This window comes from Salvelinus sp. IW2-2015, linkage group LG6.1 (genome assembly GCF_002910315.2).
Source record: "Salvelinus sp. IW2-2015 linkage group LG6.1, ASM291031v2, whole genome shotgun sequence".
Taxonomy (NCBI): domain Eukaryota; kingdom Metazoa; phylum Chordata; class Actinopteri; order Salmoniformes; family Salmonidae; genus Salvelinus; species Salvelinus sp. IW2-2015.
This window is the reverse complement of record NC_036845.1, coordinates 28646022-28665671: the sequence shown is the minus strand read 5'-3', so window position 1 is coordinate 28665671 and position 19650 is coordinate 28646022. Positions and strand designations below refer to the sequence as shown.

Here is a 19650-nt window from a genome sequence, read left to right as displayed (position 1 = left end):
GACTCTACATATTCCCCTAGAATGTCCATCGTTTAGTTCCTATATATTCCCACATTTTGCAAATCAAATTCAGGGAAAATGTAGAGATGGGTTTCCGATCAACAGCCACTGCTTTTTAATTGAAGAGAATCGCTACATCAAGTTTTGGCTATGTACAGATAACTCACAGTACAATATAAACAGCTTCATTCACATGGCCCATTTTTCCTTGTGTTCTTTTTGTCGTCGATTGTGTGGTTGGCTGTGTGGTGTTGTGTAGGCGCAGAGATCGCTCCTAGAATTGACTTTCAAAATTGGAATAATTCAAAATTAAGCAACTATTAAACTACAAGTAGGCTTGGGTTGCTACGGCGGTGCGGCGACATAATCCATGAGATAACATAATGGACATAATCCCTATCATGACCCTATCCCAAACCCTAAACCTTACTACCATGTCCAGAAGAATGGTAACTTAATATTAAACCTTTATCAAAACGTTAACACTTATCTTTCAATTTCTGATGTTTTGGAGAACTGGCAACGATTCTGAACAGCGAAGTCCAAACATAATGGTGTCAAAACAACTTCGAGATTTGGACCGGTTGCGCGCAACGTCTAAACGTTACGCTTGTTGAGAAAACGTGGATAAATCGTGTCAGCATCTGACAGTCAAATTGTCAATCGTGAGATCTTGTTGGTGGTGTGCGTGTGTGTTTCTCTTAACCTGATCACATGCCTTTCCACCAACTCAGTTTATCAATTCAGTGTTTTGCAGTTTAAACAAACGTTAAGTGTGTGTTTGTGAGTTCCTATGTTGTGTACAGTATGTGTTCATGTTATAGCAGATGGGCCTTAATTTCCTTAGGGACCTAGTCGTCATCTTTAGCTCCTCTGGTGGAGGACGAGGGCGTCTAGAACCTTCTGGGCCCTCCTGGAAATGTGCAAACCACAGTTTGTGATCATCGAAGTGAAAAGCATTTACACACACAAAATGAACTGTGTATTGCTACTAGTTCATTCTGAAATCCGTTAGTGGAAAATAAGCGGGTCCAAAGCACGCACACATGCACACGCCCAAACACACACTTGAACTTTGGTCCAGGTCCGGCCTACGGGATAGGGGATTTCTGGTGAATGGCAGCTGTGAAGGGAAGAAATTTGGAACGGAGAGATTAGGCTAGAAGATGAGTTCACGGAGGAAGTACAGAATCGATGAAGAGTGAATAGAGGTAATGTAGGCCGAGCGCAGGTGGCTGCTCACCTCTTGGTGGGTGCTGCGATCTCATCGGTGGATTTGGACCTGCTTTCTTTCTCTGTTCCTTTGGGGGAGGTGGTGGGTTGGGGCATAGACAAAACAACAAAGAGAATCGGTGGCAATTCTACGTTCACAGACAGAGGCATGGTTCTTCGGGAAACTGGGGATTTGGGATGGTATGTTCAAATCCTGGATGGTTTGTGCTTGTACTGCTGTTTCGTCACCATAGCTAAGATTGCTACAGGATGGCTCACTTCATGATTTTCTGTCCATGGTTGGGCTGTTTTACTGAGGCTCCACAGTTATGACAAAGCTTGGGGTTGAAGGTTGCCACGCTGGTACACAAATGATCACACTTCTTGTCATTCTGAGGAGGACTAGAGAGAGTAGCTCATTAGTTCATAGTTTGCAGTTGATCGTCAAAGTCAGCTGGTGGCGACCACTGGGACCAAGGGAGAAGCCATTACTTCCTTTGCCCTTATTTATTTGGATTGATTGCTTGTTTAGGGTGGAACAAGTCGTTATTGGCCCATTGAAGTATAAAAAACGATAAATACAAAATTATTTTATGAAAACATGAGATTTGTCCCTACTGTTATTAGCCCAATACAATGCCAATTGGAATAAAATATTCACTACATGGAACAAAGATAATCCCCTAAAAACTTCTAAAGGAACTTGTTCTAAATGTCTGTCCTATATCTGAGAGATATAAGAAAGATGAGGAATGTTTCTCTTTTTTTCTATGTATTTAACCCTTATTTTTGGCACTAAACAGTCTCCATATATACAGTACTTCCATTCCTTTTTTTCAACTGGTACCCGGGAACCTTCAGACGAGTCTTGTGAGGCCTGTGGGCGTCCAAGAGAAACCACATGTATGTTCGAGAGAGTCACACCTTTTCCACAGAGGGCATATTATGTGTAGCCCAAACTGTTCGGACGCTACAGACATAAAATGGCAAATCGTCTGTACCTACTTCAGACGAGTCCCAGGGTCGTAGAGCAAAACGGTGAACACCATCGTGTTCGTGAGAGTCTCAACATTCCTTAGAGGGGTCATAAAAGCCAAACCATTCGGGCGCTACAGACGATTTTATGAGATAATCGATTTTCGGGATGTGCCGTGGTCTGACAAACACCGCTCTAGCTCTGTCCATTTCACCTCAAAAGTGCGACATCGGCGGATGCGGTGGATTGGACGCATCCAATGCGTCTAGCTTCAACTTTATGGGAATTTTTGTATTATGCTAATTAGACATCGACTCTAGGTTGTTTAATAGACCTGAATATAAATGTCCCCAAAAGAGGACAATGTATATTAACAGCATACATCATATTGTATGTACAGTACATGCAATCTCTCCCTCATCAGGACTCGAGTGTTTGTGGTAGTCTGTCAGTCCTTCTGAGGGAAATGACATAGATGTGGTTGATTTGAGGCTGGCTGACTGGATCCTCCTCTCCTCTCCTATTAGGGAATAATTTGTTCCCTGTGGGTTTTATAGAAGTGCTATTATAAACAGGGCCTGTAGAATAAGGGTCTGTAGACTGGAGTGTCTCATGTGTGAGTTGCCCCAGTGGAACACCCTGTGGCTCAGAGAAAACACTTCCCATCGATTAGTCCACATGACTGACTCAACGACAGCCAAGGTGACACATCCGAATAGGAAGCTTAGATGTGTTTATTACCCTCACACAAAATCATGGAACAACACACCACACACACACACACACACACACACACACACACACACACACACACACACACACACACACACACCACACACCACACACATATATGGGGAGCTGAAGTGATGACGACTAGGGTCCCTAAGGGAAATAAGGCCATCTGCTCATTAAACATGAACACATACTGTACACACACATAGACTCACATACACACACACACACACACAGTCACATACCTACACACACTTATACGTTTGTTTAAATGCAAACACTGAATTGATAAACTGAGTTGGTGGAAAGGCATGTGATCAGTTAGAGAGAAACACACACGCACACACCAACAAGATCTCACGATTTGACCAATTTGACTTCAGATTCTGACGTTTATCCACGTTTCTCCAAGCGTAACGTTTAGACGTTGCGCCAAACGTCAAATCTCGAAGTGTTTTTGACACCAGTTGTTGACTCCTGTTCAGAATCGTTCAGTTTCTCCAAACATCAAATTGAAGATAAGTGTTAACGTTTTGGATAGGGTTAAAATATTAAGGTTAGACATTAATTCTGAATGGTTAAGTTAAGGGTTAGGGTTTGGGATAGGGTTAAAACAAAACATGTAAAATGTGTTTCTACCACTTGGAGATAACATGTGGCATTCGGATTCAGAGTCATGGGATTATGTCCATTATGTCTCATGGGATTATGTCCATTATGTCTCATGGGATTATGTCCGCACCGCCGTAGCAAAACCCAAGCCTACTTGTTAGTAATAGTGCTTAATTTTGAAGTCAATTTTGAAGTCAATCTGGAGCGATCTGCCTACACACACACACACACACACACAATGACAACAAGAAGAACACAAGAAAAATGGGCCCATGTGATGAAGCTGTATCATTGTACTGTGAGTTATCTGTACATACCAAACTGAATGTGCATTCTTCACAATAAAGCAGTGCTGTTGAGTGGACCCATCTCTACATTTTCCCTTAGAATTTGTCAAAATGCTGAGAATATATAGGAACTGGGACATGGACATTTCTGAGGGAGAATATGTGGTAGTCAACATCATGGTTTATGAGGGAAGGAACATTCAAAAGGGGAAAGTGTAATTCATCAATGTGTGTGTGGTACAGCATATATATATATATTTTGTTGTTGTTGTATTTTACCATCTTTTTCTCCCCAATATCGTGATATCAGTTGCAATCTTGTCTCATTGCTGCAACTCCACAACGGGCTCAGGAGAGGAAAAGGTCGAGTCATGAGTCCTACAAAACATGACCTGCCAAACCGCGCTTCTTAACACCCACCTGCTTAGCCCGGAAGCCACACCGTTCAACTGACAACCAAAGTCAGCCTTCAGGCACCCAGCCCGCCACAGGGAGTGATAGAGCACGAGTACCAAACCTGTCTCTTATACACATCTAGATGTGTATAAGAGACAGCCAAGAGGGTGAGCAGCCACCTCGCTCTGCCTTACATTACCTCTATTCACTTCTTCATCATTCTGTACTTCCTCCTGTGACTCATCTCTAGCCTAATCTCTCCGTTCCAAATTTCTCCTCACAGCTTTCATCACAGAAATCCCTTCCCGGTGGGCCGGACCTGGACAAAGTCAAGCCTGTCTCTTATACACATCTAGATGTGTATAAGAGACAGGCTGTATCATTGTACTGTGAGTTATCTGTACATACCAAACTGAATGTGCATTCTTCACAATAAAGCAGTGCTGTTGAGTGGACCCATCTCTACATTTTCCCTTAGAATTTGTCAAAATGCTGAGAATATATAGGAACTGGGACATGGACATTTCTGAGGGAGAATATGTGGTAGTCAACATCATGGTTTATGAGGAGGGAAGGAAAGTTCAAAAGGGGACAGTGTAATTCATCAATGTGTGTGTGGTACAGCATATATATATATATATTTTTTGTTGTTGTTGTATTTTACCACCTTTTTCTCCCCAATATCGTGATATCAGTTGCAATCTTGTCTCATTGCTGCAACTCCACAATGGGCTCAGGAGAGGAAAAGGTCGAGTCCTGAGTCCTAACCTGCCAAACCACGCTTCTTAACACCTACCCACCTAACCCGGAAGCCAGCTCCACCAATGTGTCGGAGGAAACACCGTTCAACTGACAACCAAAGTCAGCCTTCAGGCACTCAGCCCACCACAAGGAGTTGCTTCAGCGCGATGAGCCAAGTAAAGCACCGCAGCCAAACCCTCCCCTAACCCAGATGACGCAGGGCCWATTGTGCACGGCCAGTTGTAACAGCCAGTTGTGACACCGCCTGGGATCGAACCCAGGTCTGTAGTGACACCTCAGCACTGTGGTGCAGTGCCTTAGACCGCTGCGCCATTCGGAAGGCCTGGTACAGCATATTTCACTGTTAGCTTGGTTTTGTTTTTAGTGTTACACTGTCATGTTTCAAGGCAACAGTATTTTTKCTGGCATGCATTAAGGCTGGCCCAGTGTTTCTGGTACTCTGTGTTGTTTCTCCCTGTGCCATGCTGGGCAGCACTGGCAGCAGTAGTGGCAACAKAGACAATGCCCTGGTGCTGGCACAGCTGGCCTGAATTAGCATCATTACCTGAGGTTTACCAGAGGATCCTGGACCTTTGCTAGACACTGCTCTCAGTGCGTGTATGTGTGCGCGTGCGCGCGTGCCTGCGTGTGTGCGTGCAGGTGTGTSGTGCTAAAATCCAGGATTGGTCTCTCACCTGCTATTACCTCCATGTTAATCTCTTTTCAACACCAGCTGARGAATTACAAATACTGTATCTATTCCAGCATATTCCCAGGTGGTCCTTACCAGGTGGTCTTTCTCAGGTGGTCCATCCCTGAGGAGGAATGCGAACACTGAAGTCAGTTGCTCTCTTGTTTGTCAGGCATTATTTGTCTGGGTTCAACAGATCTGGGTGAAGATACTGCTGATACGAAAGTCCTGTGCAAAGAGCAATAATTAACTTTCGACTACTCTCTGTCTCAAGGCTTTTACCCAAGGAGATTTACGGAAAGTCCTGAGTGTTCGCTCACTCACTCACTCACTCACTCACTCACTCACTCACTCACTCACTCACTCACTCACTCACTCATTCTCTGTTTGTGTGTGCCACTGTGTGTTCAGAGCATCTTCAGTAGGCCTACCTATTCCATTTCTGATTAAAGCACAGTCTTCTCTGGTCAACAATACTGTTTGTGAGAAATACATGATGGGCATTGTGCCTCCTGTATTCATCATGTGGAGAAAACATCACCTTGAATTACACTGAGGACAGGCAGTACTGGAGAATACTGTACTATTCCAGGTTTCTAACCACTAGATGTCATATTTCCCCTGCTGCTTTTAAGAAGCAAACAAAATGAGTTATTAATCAAATACAAACACCTTCATCTCACACAGTTTCTGCTCTACACTCAGAGAGGCTAAATTAAATGATGACCTTTTGAACACACACCTCAGCCTAACCATGATAGAAACTTAGATGGGTCAATTTAATGGAAACTACTCTCCTGGATATGTCAGTTCATGTGTTTATGTGTTTACGTTTATGTGATATTAATGTTCTCAACTGTTGTTCTTGGTTAACAACGTGTGAGCCCAAATGACGTGAGCTGTTAATCAATAAGAAATGTGGTGTCCCTTTTCAAACTTTAAACTCAGTCAGTTGTTAAATAATATGTCTGGTATCAAGTTTTCCTTATATAGTGTATCTTCTTTGTACACACTTCATCAAAGGAACAGTAAAGATAAGGGACAAAATAAGGTAAGATTGATGTGGTGATATGATAGTATCATATGATGATAAACCCTAAAGTAAGTCTATATACTGAGGACAATGGTCATCAGATTACTGACCATGCATGTAACCCCTGCATTTTGAAGCTATCTAACMTTCATCCTACATGACATGCTTGGCACAGCTTTGAAATGATGACGCAATGTATCCATTAATAAACAAGGCTACATTAACATGTCATCCAACATGAAGTTGGTGACAGTTGCTTTAATGACTGATGATTAATATTTGGCTCAAGGGCTTTTTCTGTGCTTCAAGAAAACCTATATATATATTTATCATAGAGGTACACATACAGTTCAGGAAGAATTGTGTTAAATAATGAAAAACTCAATTCATCAATCTGACTCCATTMTCATGTGAAAAAAAATGCAACAGGCCCTGTGAGCCTCTGGAGGATCTAGCAACATAGCGAATCACTGCATCAACGACTCAGTATGACTATAATGAACACGTGTCYATCTTGCACRGTTAATTAAGGTAATTATTAAGACGCTAGATACAAATGCTGGCAATCCAATGTTCCAGCATACATTTATTGAGTCACGTAGATCAGGGATGTCAAGGTGCAACCCAAGAATATGCTATGTGCAGTATAAATAAGTCGAAAACAAGACTTAGGTGTTTGCACGGGTCTTTAGAGTAATATCGAAGAGATCAAATCTGTGTGTCTTTACACACAGGAGGCTTGCATACATGTTCTCAGTGAAACCWAAGAAGACTGTCTTTTTATCCATGGGAAAACTGAAACTCACCCCCAACCTAAATAAACATTGCTTTGCACTCTTCTAGAAAAAAAAAGGACATCACACCCGGATTCGTTCATATTCCGAAATATCTCTGTAATGACTGGACACGGGAATTATCCCACCTGATAAGCAATCAACCCATCATACAATTTTGACCGATCTCTCTGAAAAGACATCAACCGGAACACAGACACACAACACACATAAACACATGAAGTATTTCAGAGTTACACTCAGTTATATCTGTAGATCTATATRCAGTATTAGCCTACTCTTACTTTCAGCTCTGTTGGTACAAATTACCACACTCAGATAACAGCTCGATTTTGCACATTCCAACCAGAAAGACGACACAGAACATCAGAGCGCTACCATCACTGCATCACACACAAACAATTACTAGGCTTTTAAGAATGCATTAGTGGCCTTCGCAGGTGTCCCCAGTCTGAAAACCCTCTAAAGCATCAGCTTAGACATGAAAAAAGCATTCACCTACAGAGAGAACGAGACACMTTTGAAGAAAGGCGACTGACTGTTTGACAACCATTAGTACAGGAACTTTTTTCCTAATGGAGTTTAGAGGGGGAAACTGAGGACAGTGATATTTCTGAGGACATTGATGTTATCTTCATCTGACTGACAGGTATGATGTCTACAAAACAAGTGTATCTCCAGGGCTGCCAGGGAGCAGAGGACTTTTGACCCCTTACATCAAGGACAGCTGTCAATTAATAAAATACAGCCTGCCTTTGTTCACATTTAATTGGCCGCCATCGCGTCTGTCTCTCTTGCTAGCTGGTGAAAGGATGCACACAGTGAAAGCAGATAGAGTTATGTAAGGCCAGTGTTTGTCCATGTTTCATGACTGTCTGATAGGTGGCCTGTACTGCAGTTTAATGTCTGGAATTAAAGTTGGTGTTCATTTTTTTTATCTTGAAGCTAGAGAGTAAAATTGGCATATGCACCTCGCAATTAACGTAGAACTCAAATGGTATTATAGCGTGTGGACCATTTCGGTTCTTTATGACCCATGACACTCCCCCCTCCCTGCATCCCAAATACCTCCGGAAGGAGGACAGGTAGTCATTCGTTTGGCCCGCTCTGGACCTCAACAGCRGCAGCGAGGGGCACCAGAAGGACAACACTCCCTCTCCTACCTCCTCCCCCAAACCCAGGGAGGGGAAGAGCCCCCCCAAAGAGGAAGGTACAGAATTATATGATACATTTTCCCCCTGCATGCGATGATACTATATTTAGGTCCTACAAGAGAACATGTAGTACTCTCATACAAGGGAACATGTAGTAGATTGAATGTGGGGGAGAGCCTTCTGATGCCCTACATAGTTCCTTAACTGGTGAAAATGAAATAGTTTATTAACTACGTCAAATTTTGTAATAATTGTAATAATGTGTTCTTTCAATCTTTTTCTTTCTTTTTCTTTCGTTCTCTGACTCTGTAGTGTTACTCTCTGCTTGTTTTGATCAGCCACCACTATAGAACCGGACATAGAGCTTATTCCTAGCAGAATGAGAGAACTCTTCATCAACTTCTCCAAGATCCCTCTCCTCCTCCTCCTCCTCCTCGTCTGTTCTTTAGACACACTGAGTTCAGTGTTCCAGCTGGCTGGCGGTGAGTAGATTACACTCAGCTGTCCCTACAGGGGGTTATTAATGAGTTATTAATTAGGTAATGACTGATTCTCTGTCCCACCATAACTAGTGGATGGGTTACACTGTCTGTCCTCTCTGGACGTGTCTAGTCAGATAAACTGACTCGCCCATTTTGATAACTATGAGGAGGAAACCAGTGCGAAACCTGTTGAAACCTGTTGACTACAGTATATGACTATGACTAATGCTGTTGTATAATACTACACATAATATAAACATAGTATAAACTAGACATAACTAAACTGATATATACTATTAGAACAACGAGACCTTAGGGCTATAAGGTTCTATCTGAAATTTGTCAAAAATAAGTTAGTTACATATACTGTAATTGATCTTTACATGATTCTTCATATGTCTGCGAAGTTAGATTTTAAAGTGCATTTGAAGTGATATTTTTTTCAAAGCTCAATCGGCATAAACCAGCGTTTMCCCAACTCGGTCCTAGGGACCAAGGGGTGCACATTTAGCTTTTTGCCCTACCACTACACAGCTGATTAAAATAATAAACGAATCATCAAGCTTTGATAATTTCAGTCAGCTGTGTAGTGTTTGGGCAAAAACTGAAACGTGCACCCCTTGGAGTCCCTAGGACCGAATTTGGGAAAAGCTGGCATAAACCCATTTTAATCTGCAATCCAATGACAAGCCTGAACAAATACAGATGGACCAATCAGAACACATCTTTGCCATTTCCTTCCAAGTATGGTGTAGGCTAGTCTAGCCAGCAATAATGACATGCAAGAAAAACAAACACTGTCAGAAATCTTAAACTAAATGATGTTGTCACATCATTCTTCAGTGGTAACAGTAGTTTGTCTGATGTGTTCTGTCTATCTACGAACATTCCAATAAAAAATAAATACAAACTACAGTTTACAATATCAAAACTACAATTTCAACACCACAATAAATGTGTACATTTAATCAAAACAATTTTCATTTAACAAATTCAGTTAGTTAAGTCGGAATCTTGTGTTGTAGATATTTTTATGCAAAAAGGGAATGGTGAAGTTATCTACCCGGACTTTATAATGAGGACCAGTATTGAAAAAGCTAAGGTTTTCTTAAAAATGTATAATTCAGAAGTGTCAGATAGTACCTTATGGTTGAACCCAGATTGACATTTCAGAGCCATAAGGGTCAACTGTATCTGTGATTGCACCCCCTCTAAAAGAAAACGGACATACAAATGTCTCAGGATTTTAATACTCTTCACTTTAGGTACCTTTTAAGACGATTGGTTATGAAATATGAATTCACTACAAAACAGTTCTGAGATCTGGGATGTGAAAACGTTGATGCTCAATATCTCMTAACTATGCTTTGCACAGATAGAACCTGATATTCCCTGATATTCCCAAGGTAATGACAAACTGATTCATGACTTTTTGGATAGGGTACCGTAAGTCAAATGCTGTAAGTACTCTGAACTAGGTGGRAACTGTCTATTGACCTGGGGTAATATGTCCTGTATGTGTGTTACTGAAGGTAAGATAGCGGGGGACATCTTCAAGGACAATGTGGTGCTGCCTAACCCATTAGCCGGGCTGGTGGTGCAGACACTGGTCACAGTACCAGTCCAGAGCTCCTCCACATCCACCTCTATCATTGTGTGTGTGAGGGGTTCTCTTCTTCTCGGTGTCTGAATGAGAGTGAAAACATGGCTTGTAAAYCTGAACAWTTGACTGAATAGCATCAAAAGGGACAAGCGACAACAATATGCTTTTGAATTTGAAACAAAGTGGTTGACCTATTCTCCTCTCTCATTGTCAGTGATTAGTTATTATTATTTTATTTATTTTACCAGGTTGACTGAGTTCACATTCGCATTTACAGCAATCACCTGGGGAATAGTTACAGGGGAGAGGACGGGGGATGAATGAGCCAATTGTAAGCTGGGGATAATTAGGTGACCGTGATGGTATGAGGGCCAGATTGGGAATTTAGCCTGGACACCAGGGTTAACATCCCTATTCTTACGATAAGTGCCTTGGGGTAGGCCATCATTGTAAATACGAATTTGTTCTTGCCTATTTAAATAAAGGTTAAATAAATAATAACACATATTTTAAAATCTTTAGTGACCACAGAGAGTCAGGACACCTGTTTAACATCCCATCTGAAAGACGGCACCCTACACAGGGCAATGTCCCCAATCACTGCCCTGGGGCACTGGGATGTTTTTTTTTAGAGCAGAGGAAAGGGTGACTCCTACTTGCCCTCCAACACCCCTTTATAACAGGGAGTCTCAGGCGTATGAACTGTCTGCTGCTAATAGGGGTTATCCACAGACACCTCTCATTCACTGTGTGTATGTGACCAGTGGGCATGGCATATCAGTATGCCAGGACTGTCTCTGTCTCAGCAGCCAATCTCAAAGAGGACACGAGAGGGGAATTATGGGCAATTACTGGGTCATTCTACCAATTGGGTGCCTTTTGAGTAGTGTAACTTGGTAGAAAAAAACGTTTGTTTCGCCAAATTGTAACACTCGGTCATGAAGAGCACATGTTCAACATCTCAAGCATGATTTCCCATCTCAATAGGTTAAATAAAAAAATGACAATAGTAGGCCTAAGTGCCAAGTAAAGTAACAAGGTTGACCTTAACAGGGTTGACGATTTCCTCTTAAATCGTGAATCCACTTGTGAGAGGGGGAATGTCAGCTTGATGTGTGCCACAGGGAGKGGAAATTGAATGTAAGCTTCACAAAAATGTGTACTTTGCAAACATTTCCAGCCTGTATATCTATTGGTAACAGGGTTGACGTGTTATGCTCAACCCGCTCAGTGTTCCACCAAAATAACACCAGAAATTGACAAAATGAGTAGAACCAGCTCACCTGCTTTTACACTATAATTTGTCTACAATATGTTCAATGTTTCTTTAGAATATTTTTTGAAGGAATATTTTCACGATATTTAAACGAGATGTCACGACTTCGGCCGAAGTTAGTCCCTCTCCTTGTTCGGGCGGTGTTTGGCGGTCGACGTCACCGGCTTTCTAGTCACCACCGATCCATGTTTCATTTTCGTTTTGTTTTGTCTTGATCATACACACCTTGTTTCCATGCCATTAATTATGTTCCTTATTTAACCCTCTGGCTTCCCTCTCTGTTTTGTGCGTTATTGTTTGTCATGTGGGTTCGTGTTCTTGTGCTCTGGATTATTTTTGTATTGTTTCCTTGTCGGAACATTATCTTAATTTTGAGTAAACYTTCAGACATTCACTCATATCTGTGTCCTGCGCCTGACTCCGCATTTTTCCATTCACCTACACCCTCATACGAGAGTTCAGTTCATGTAACAGAGTTGACCTTAAAATGAGGGACAGGTTTTTTTTAACCTTAAAATGAATCACTAATCATATTAAATAAATAGAAAACCAACATAATAACTAGGAGTTTACAATGATTGGTGATTTTTTTTTAAAATGTTGGGGTTAACTTGGTTAAAATCTTCCTAGAAGTCACAGAGGTTGCACAGAGGGAACTTTAGCAAGCAGTCTGTGGGAGCTGTGAGTGTGTATGTATGTGTGTGTGTGTGAGAGTGTGTGTGTGTGTGGTGTGCCTAAATGTTCAAAGGGTCATCTACATATGAATCAGTTTGTCATTATCTTGGGAGGGCCCAGCAACAATAAAACCAGCTCTTCAGTTAAAAACCTGAGATGCCTCCACTCACTTGCAAATTGCCATCAATTTTTCTGCATTAAAAGTATGAAACCACTGAATAATGTCAGGTTTGATAATATTGAAGCCCATGAATTACCATAATCATGGAACTTTGAGCAGTAAGTCATTATAGTTTGTGTGTGTGTGTGTGTGTGTGTGTGTGTGTGTGTGAGCAAGCATGTGTTTCCTTTCTCACAGTGCTGGAGGTGAGGTCTACTGTTCCTATCATCATGAGGTCCAACATCAGGATGTCAGTCACCAACACCATTGTAGCCATGATGCAGGCGGGGGAGAGGAATGAGTTCAAACTGTACGAGGGAAGGGGAGAGCAGAGGAGAGGGGATGGAGGGAAGGAGGGGATAGCGGAGGAGAGTGGAGAGGAAGGAGAAGCGGAGAGGAATACTACTCTGCTATTTAGTCTATATGCTGTCATACTTAATGTATAACATCATCTAATCATATATAAGCCTATAAACAGCAGCAATGACATTTTCTCAAGTCATTGAACCCATATCACTAACCTTTCCACATTAAGCACTACACATGACAATTACCTTTATGCTCAGAGCTCAAAGTTTAAAACACTTTATTGTCTATTTAGGGCGAAATGAACACTTTCATTACACACATAACTCAGTCACATAAGTACAATGCATAACAAGGAATATACAGTATAAGGATAGATTACACATTCCAACATTAAAATGAACTAAAAGGGTAGCTCATCAAAAGGAATCAGTACAAGTACCCATAACAAGGGACTAGATGGATTAAAAGAGATCAAACATACAACAAATAACTAGGCTATGTCTCTGTGTTCAGGGTGTTTGCTGGGGCTACCATACACTACTGTTTCAACTGGCTGTCTGTGCTGGTGCTGCTGCCGATGGAGGTGGCTACAGGGCTGATGACCCACTTGGCCCACATCGTGGTCACCAGCTTCAACATACAGAGTGGAGAGGTTGCCCCTAAGCCAAACTCATCATACCGGTATTAAGCATTAAAACAGTCAATACAAATACCTAATGAATACCTGTCATAAACATCCATTCTCTCCCCTCTCTCCGTCAGTTGGATAGCATGTGATCACCGGCATCRCCATGGGAGATGAGAGCATGAGGAACAGGAGCCTGGTGAAGCACTGGTGCCACACCAATCTAGTTACGGTACTGACCTCTGTCAACACCATCACTGTCTCAACACTGTCGCCTCCCCATTGTCATCGCTGTCATCATTGTCACCCCCAAACCATCTGTCTAACCACGTCATGGTCTCAACAATGGTACCATTTGAAAGGAAACACTTTGAAGATTGTGGAAATGTGAATTGAATGTAGGAGAATATAACACAATAGATCTGGTAGAAGAAAATACAACGTAAAAAAAAACTTTTTTCTACCACCATCTTTGAAATGCAACAGAAAGGTCCCACTTCTAGCCATCACTGGTTGTAATTCCAATGGTGTCCACAAGATGGCAGCAGTGTATGTGCAAAGTTTCAGAGGGATAACTTGAAGTATGAGCAAACTATATAACATTTAGTGTGAAGTCACCCAGGTACATTTGGGCAAATCGTGCATTCAGATTACAGTTTTCTGCAAGAATATCGTCAAATCTGTATACTTGGACTTTGATTTAGCTTTTCCAGTATTAGTAGCCATATTACAAGTTCAACATTTGCTAAACAACCAGTTTTCATAACTTCAATAACTCTTAAATTCGTATATTTTTTGTCCAAAAGGAAAAGGCATGCTGTCGCAAAAGATTAGCAGCTACATTTTGCAACAGATACAGGCTTTCCAGATACGCCCGTAAAGCCCAGCTCTTTGGCTATCTAGCTAGCTTTGTTTGACCCCGATTGGTGCTTATTTGACAAAGTTAGAATCGATCAAGTGAAGACCGCCCGCGTCATCAGCGTGCCATGAAGGAGTCGCTCTCTGACCAAATGTGGTGTCGTATAGAATATACTACACCCCTAATGATATAGTGAAGTCTGGTTATGTTTCTCAGGGTCTCTGCGGAATAAATTACAAACATGATTTTTGACTGCGTTGAAAGACGTTTAGGGTTAATTTCACCAGATTCCTTTCTCTGCAAATCTGAAACGAGTTTAAATACAAAATCGATTGTGCGCTTATTATGGACACTTTAAGATTGAAAAAGATTTTATCTAAGCAAATACGACACTTCATGTTATCTCTGCGGACCCGTTTGGATAATAAACAGAGCAAGTGATTCCAGATTGTAAGGTAGCCATTTTCACTTCAGAGGTGAATTTAATCAAACATTATCGGCAGTGACAAAAAGTGTTTTGTTGTTTAGGAGCTCTCCTCAAACCAACTAGCTGTGCATTTTTTCACGGTAATTAGCTGTTAATATTATATGCAGTCTTATATTTAACACAGAATTGTAATTTTCAGCCGATATAGACCTTATATGTCCCGCGACATTTGTGTTTTCTCTTAAAATTGTGGATTGTGACACTGATTTAAACTGTCCGTTGACGGAACCTATACCTAATGTTCACTTTTAGTTCGGTGCTCATCCGGAGCCGGGAGCACCCCGCCACAGGTCAAAAAGCTGACTGCATAGGCTAGCATAGCGTGCACAAGTAAAGTACAATCCAGGGCATCTAAATATCAATTAATCGACAAGTCCAAGACACCAGCATGAAAGAAGTACAGATCTTGTGAATCAGCCATCATTTCTGAATTTTTTGAAATGTTTTACAGCGGAAGACACAATGTATGTAAATTATTAGCTATACCACGCATAGCAAAAGACACAAGTCTTTTTTGCTCCACCATTTTTTTTTCCTTGCATCAGTAGCTATACTTAATTCGATAAATATAAGATATATATATAGTCCTAACCCAAGAAACCAACTTTCATAATGATGACAGTCTGATACATATTTATGGGTCTAGGATATTTTCTTTGTAGAAAAATTTGCATATTATACTTTTAGAAGGTAATAATCACATGTTCATTGCAGCTGCACATCTGAAATAGCGTTGGAGGCAGCCAGAATAATTACAGAGACCGATCGTCAGGAGTTACCAAAAACTACTCATCTTATAAACATTCAAGATAAACATAACACAAAATACTCAGCCATCAGCTAATCGAAGACATACAGATCTTGTGAATCCAGACAATATTTCGTCAGATTTCTAAGGTGTTTTACAGCGAAAAACACAATATCGTTATATTGCTACCACATGAGCTAACATCACCCCAGCATGAAATCAGCATGAACATTCTAAGGCAAAGGGCGATAACGTTATGCACAAATATATTTAACTTTTTTCACTAACTCCAGATTCTCGAGACACAGTCTGTTATACATCATATTACACAATGCATATAGAGTTTTGTTCGAAAATGTTGCATATTTAGCATCACAAATCTTGGTTATGCTATGTTAATCTGTCCAATAACTGGCTGGCATTGGGCCGGCGCCATTTGAAAGGCATACCGTAAGGATGTACGATTATTTATCGATTGATTGACTAAAAAAATTACAGCATTGGACAGCTAATGAAAGACTGCTTGGTTATTAATCAACGACGCATCGTAGATTTTTAAAATTAAGTTAAAGACTACATTGTGAGTTACAGCCAGACTAGTGCCGCAAAAAATGGCCGACAACTGCGTTTAAATTTTTCCACATAAATACGTAATAAAATCATAAATAACTCTTACTTTTGGACGAGCTTCCATCAGTATCTTGGGCAAGTGTGTCTTTGTCCAAAAGTATTGTTGCTTTGTTTGTAAAACGACCTCCTCAACCTCAGAACTAGCAGCTAACGATAGCTACTCGGCACCACAATCTGCCCCAAATCGTCAAACGCAATACATAAGGAAATTCAGAAAAATAGCAATATACTCGCATAAACTGATATAAATCGGTGTCAAATAACTTCGTTATATGTTTCTAACACCGTATATCGACTAAATGACAGACGGAATAGAACTTTGATCAATAACGAGAGCTTTTGAGCATGCGATTCTGATGTCCCCCTCTGCGCCCTGCGCGAGCGTCAAAAAGATGGGTCATCTCAGCTCCTTCCCTTTTAAACTCTGAGAACACCTAGAGACACCATTCCACTTTCTTGGTTACTGACAATCCGAGGGAAGGCGGGTGCAGTTCATTTCGATCCATAGGGCATACACAGAGCTTAAAACTGATCCGAGATCAGCAGACTATTTTTTCAGCTTCGCATGTCCTGTCATGAGTTTCGCTGTAGAAGAGTTCTGTTTCACCCACAGACATAATTCAAACGGTTTTAGAAACTAGATATGTTTTCTATTCAATAGTAATAATAATAATGCATATTGTACGACAAGAATTGAGTATGAGGCAAGTTTATTTGGGAGACGATAAATGCTAACGTTGAAAACAGCACCCCCTATATGAGAAAAGGTTTTTAATACATTTTTTGGGACATTACACTAAAACTCAAATATATTTACGTTTTTATTTTCATTGTTATTTATTTTGCAGATATTTCGATTGTCTTTTAGATTCGGTGTATTTAGAGTTCAGTTTCATTGCAGAATAATAACTGTTAGCGAGAACATTGTGTCTGGTTCCCACCAGGAAGGCATCTGTTTGCTAATGCGCAGCTGTCAGACCTGGTGGTGGGGCTGGTCCTCCTGGCCTGCTCCCTGACCCTGCTCCTGCTTGGTACTCCTGTTCAAGCTGATCAAGGTCAAGAGGCAAATGTCATCTAGAAGGTCATCAACACAGGTTGGGTGCCTGCGGAGATAGATTGCAAAATCTTGATACTAAATATGAACTCCACTGGCAAGATTTTCAGACAGACAAGAACAGACAGACAGAAAGACACCTAATCACGATCTTGTTCTAACCTTCTCCCTGTAGACTTGCCGTGCAATTTGGCCTACGGGCTACCTGGCCATGTTCGTGGGAGCAGGGATGACCTTCATTGTCCAGAGCAGCTCTCTTTTCCCCTCTGCCCTCACACCACTTACTGTATAGGTGAGGGACTTCTGGCTAGGAAACACATCTACCTACTCCATTCCATGCACGATGTAACAATAAATATGGGCTAAATACCAAGATTTTCAAAGATTTCTTGTAATGATTGATTATCAATATCATAGACAGAATAATAACGAATAGAGAGGGGTGTTTATGAAATGTTGCATCTATTCACAGAAAGAACATTGAGTACTGTATACCTGAAATATATACAAACACAATCAATTAACTCATACAGAGTCATACATTCTGATTTTATCTCATTGCTCACATGCTGGTCCAGACTAAAAAACCCTGTGGTTTTGAGATAGCATGGCTATAAAGAAAGACAGCAGGCAAAACACTTGCAAATACAATCAGATAAACACTGACCCTGTAACGGCTCTCTTTCGGTGAGTGAGTAGACCAAGGCGCAGCGGGGTGATGAATACATAATGACTTTATTGTAAGACGAAGACAGACACGAAATACACTTGACTAAATATACAAATAACAAAACGAACTAGACAGACCTAAACTACGAACTTACACTGAAACGAAGAACACATGAACAGGAACGACGAATGAACGAGACGAGACAGTACCGTGTGTGCAACAAACACAGACACAGCGACAATCACCCACAACAAACAGTGAGAACAACCTACCTTAATATGACTCTCAATTAGAGGAAAACGCAAAACACCTGCCTCTAATTAAGAGCCATACCAGGCAACCCAAAACCAACATAGAAACAGCAAACATAGACTGCCCACCCAAAACTCACGCCCTGACCATCACACCACATACAAAACAACAGAAAACAGGTCAGGAACGTGACAAACCCACGTGGCATCTGGGGCGCCCGGTAGCCTTGTGGTTAGAGTGGTGGAATAGTAACCGGAAGTGCACAGATTAAAGGTCCCCCGAGCTGACAAGGTAAAAATCTGTTATTCTACCCCTGAACAAGGCAGTTACCCACTGTTTTTAGGATGTCATTGAAAATAAGAATGTGTTCTTAACTGACTTGCCTAGTAAAATCCAGATCACATAGTTTGATAAAGTCAGAGTTAAACTTTGCATCTTCATTTGAAATATGGTTTGAATATTTACAAAAACATGCATTAATAGAACCATAATTTTTTGATTATCAGGTAAGAAATGCTAATATCAATGAGGTATGTTTTATTAGTTCCTATAAGACAGTGGCTGGAAATCTACAGTGTCACTCCGGAGTCACACTGTTCTCTGGCTGTCTGTTGTTTCTGGAGGTTGTCGTAGCAATTTCCTGTATTACTAAATGAGGAAAGTTACAAACCACACACCAGTCAGAATTATACTTAAACTTCATCTTTAATTATATGAGCTTCATCATAACCCTTTGACTCTCAGATCAATTCAGTGTCTWTAATGAATTCTGAGAGTCCCTACAAAAGAATACCAAGATCTTTTATAGCCGAGATACACCCCTCTCAACTTACATGACATTACATGAATGTTCCTGAACATATGCAGACAAAGCAACACGCCTAACGTCCCGAAAAAAATTCAAATATCTAATAAAACTATATTGAAAAAACATACTTTACGATGATATTGTGACATGTATCAAATAAAATCAACGCAGGAGATAGTATTCGCCCATAACGACAGCTTTTCAGAAGGCAATAACAGGTCCCTGCACGCGCCTTGCAGAAAACAGAAAATGGGGGACACGTTGTTCCAAGAGGATGTATTCCACCTCAGAACAAGATAATCAACTCATTTCTCCTCTCACTTCCTCTTGACACTTCTGGCACAAAGGCGGAGGTAGCGTCCTGCTGCTGGGTTGTTGCCCTCC

General features: G+C 41.1%; 1 long non-coding RNA gene and 1 pseudogene across 1 annotated transcript; both read left to right on the top strand.

Annotated features, from left to right (window-relative positions):
* Positions 1-3048: 3048 nt before the first annotated feature.
* LOC139027837 (uncharacterized) lies at positions 3049-3906 on the top strand. The gene is made up of 2 exons (XR_011479991.1): positions 3049-3527; positions 3595-3906. It is a non-coding gene; the product is annotated as an uncharacterized lncRNA (long non-coding RNA).
* Positions 3907-8503: 4597 nt separating this feature from the next.
* On the top strand, positions 8504-17828 carry LOC111964773 (sodium-dependent phosphate transport protein 2A-like; annotated as a pseudogene).
* Positions 17829-19650: the final 1822 nt, after the last annotated feature.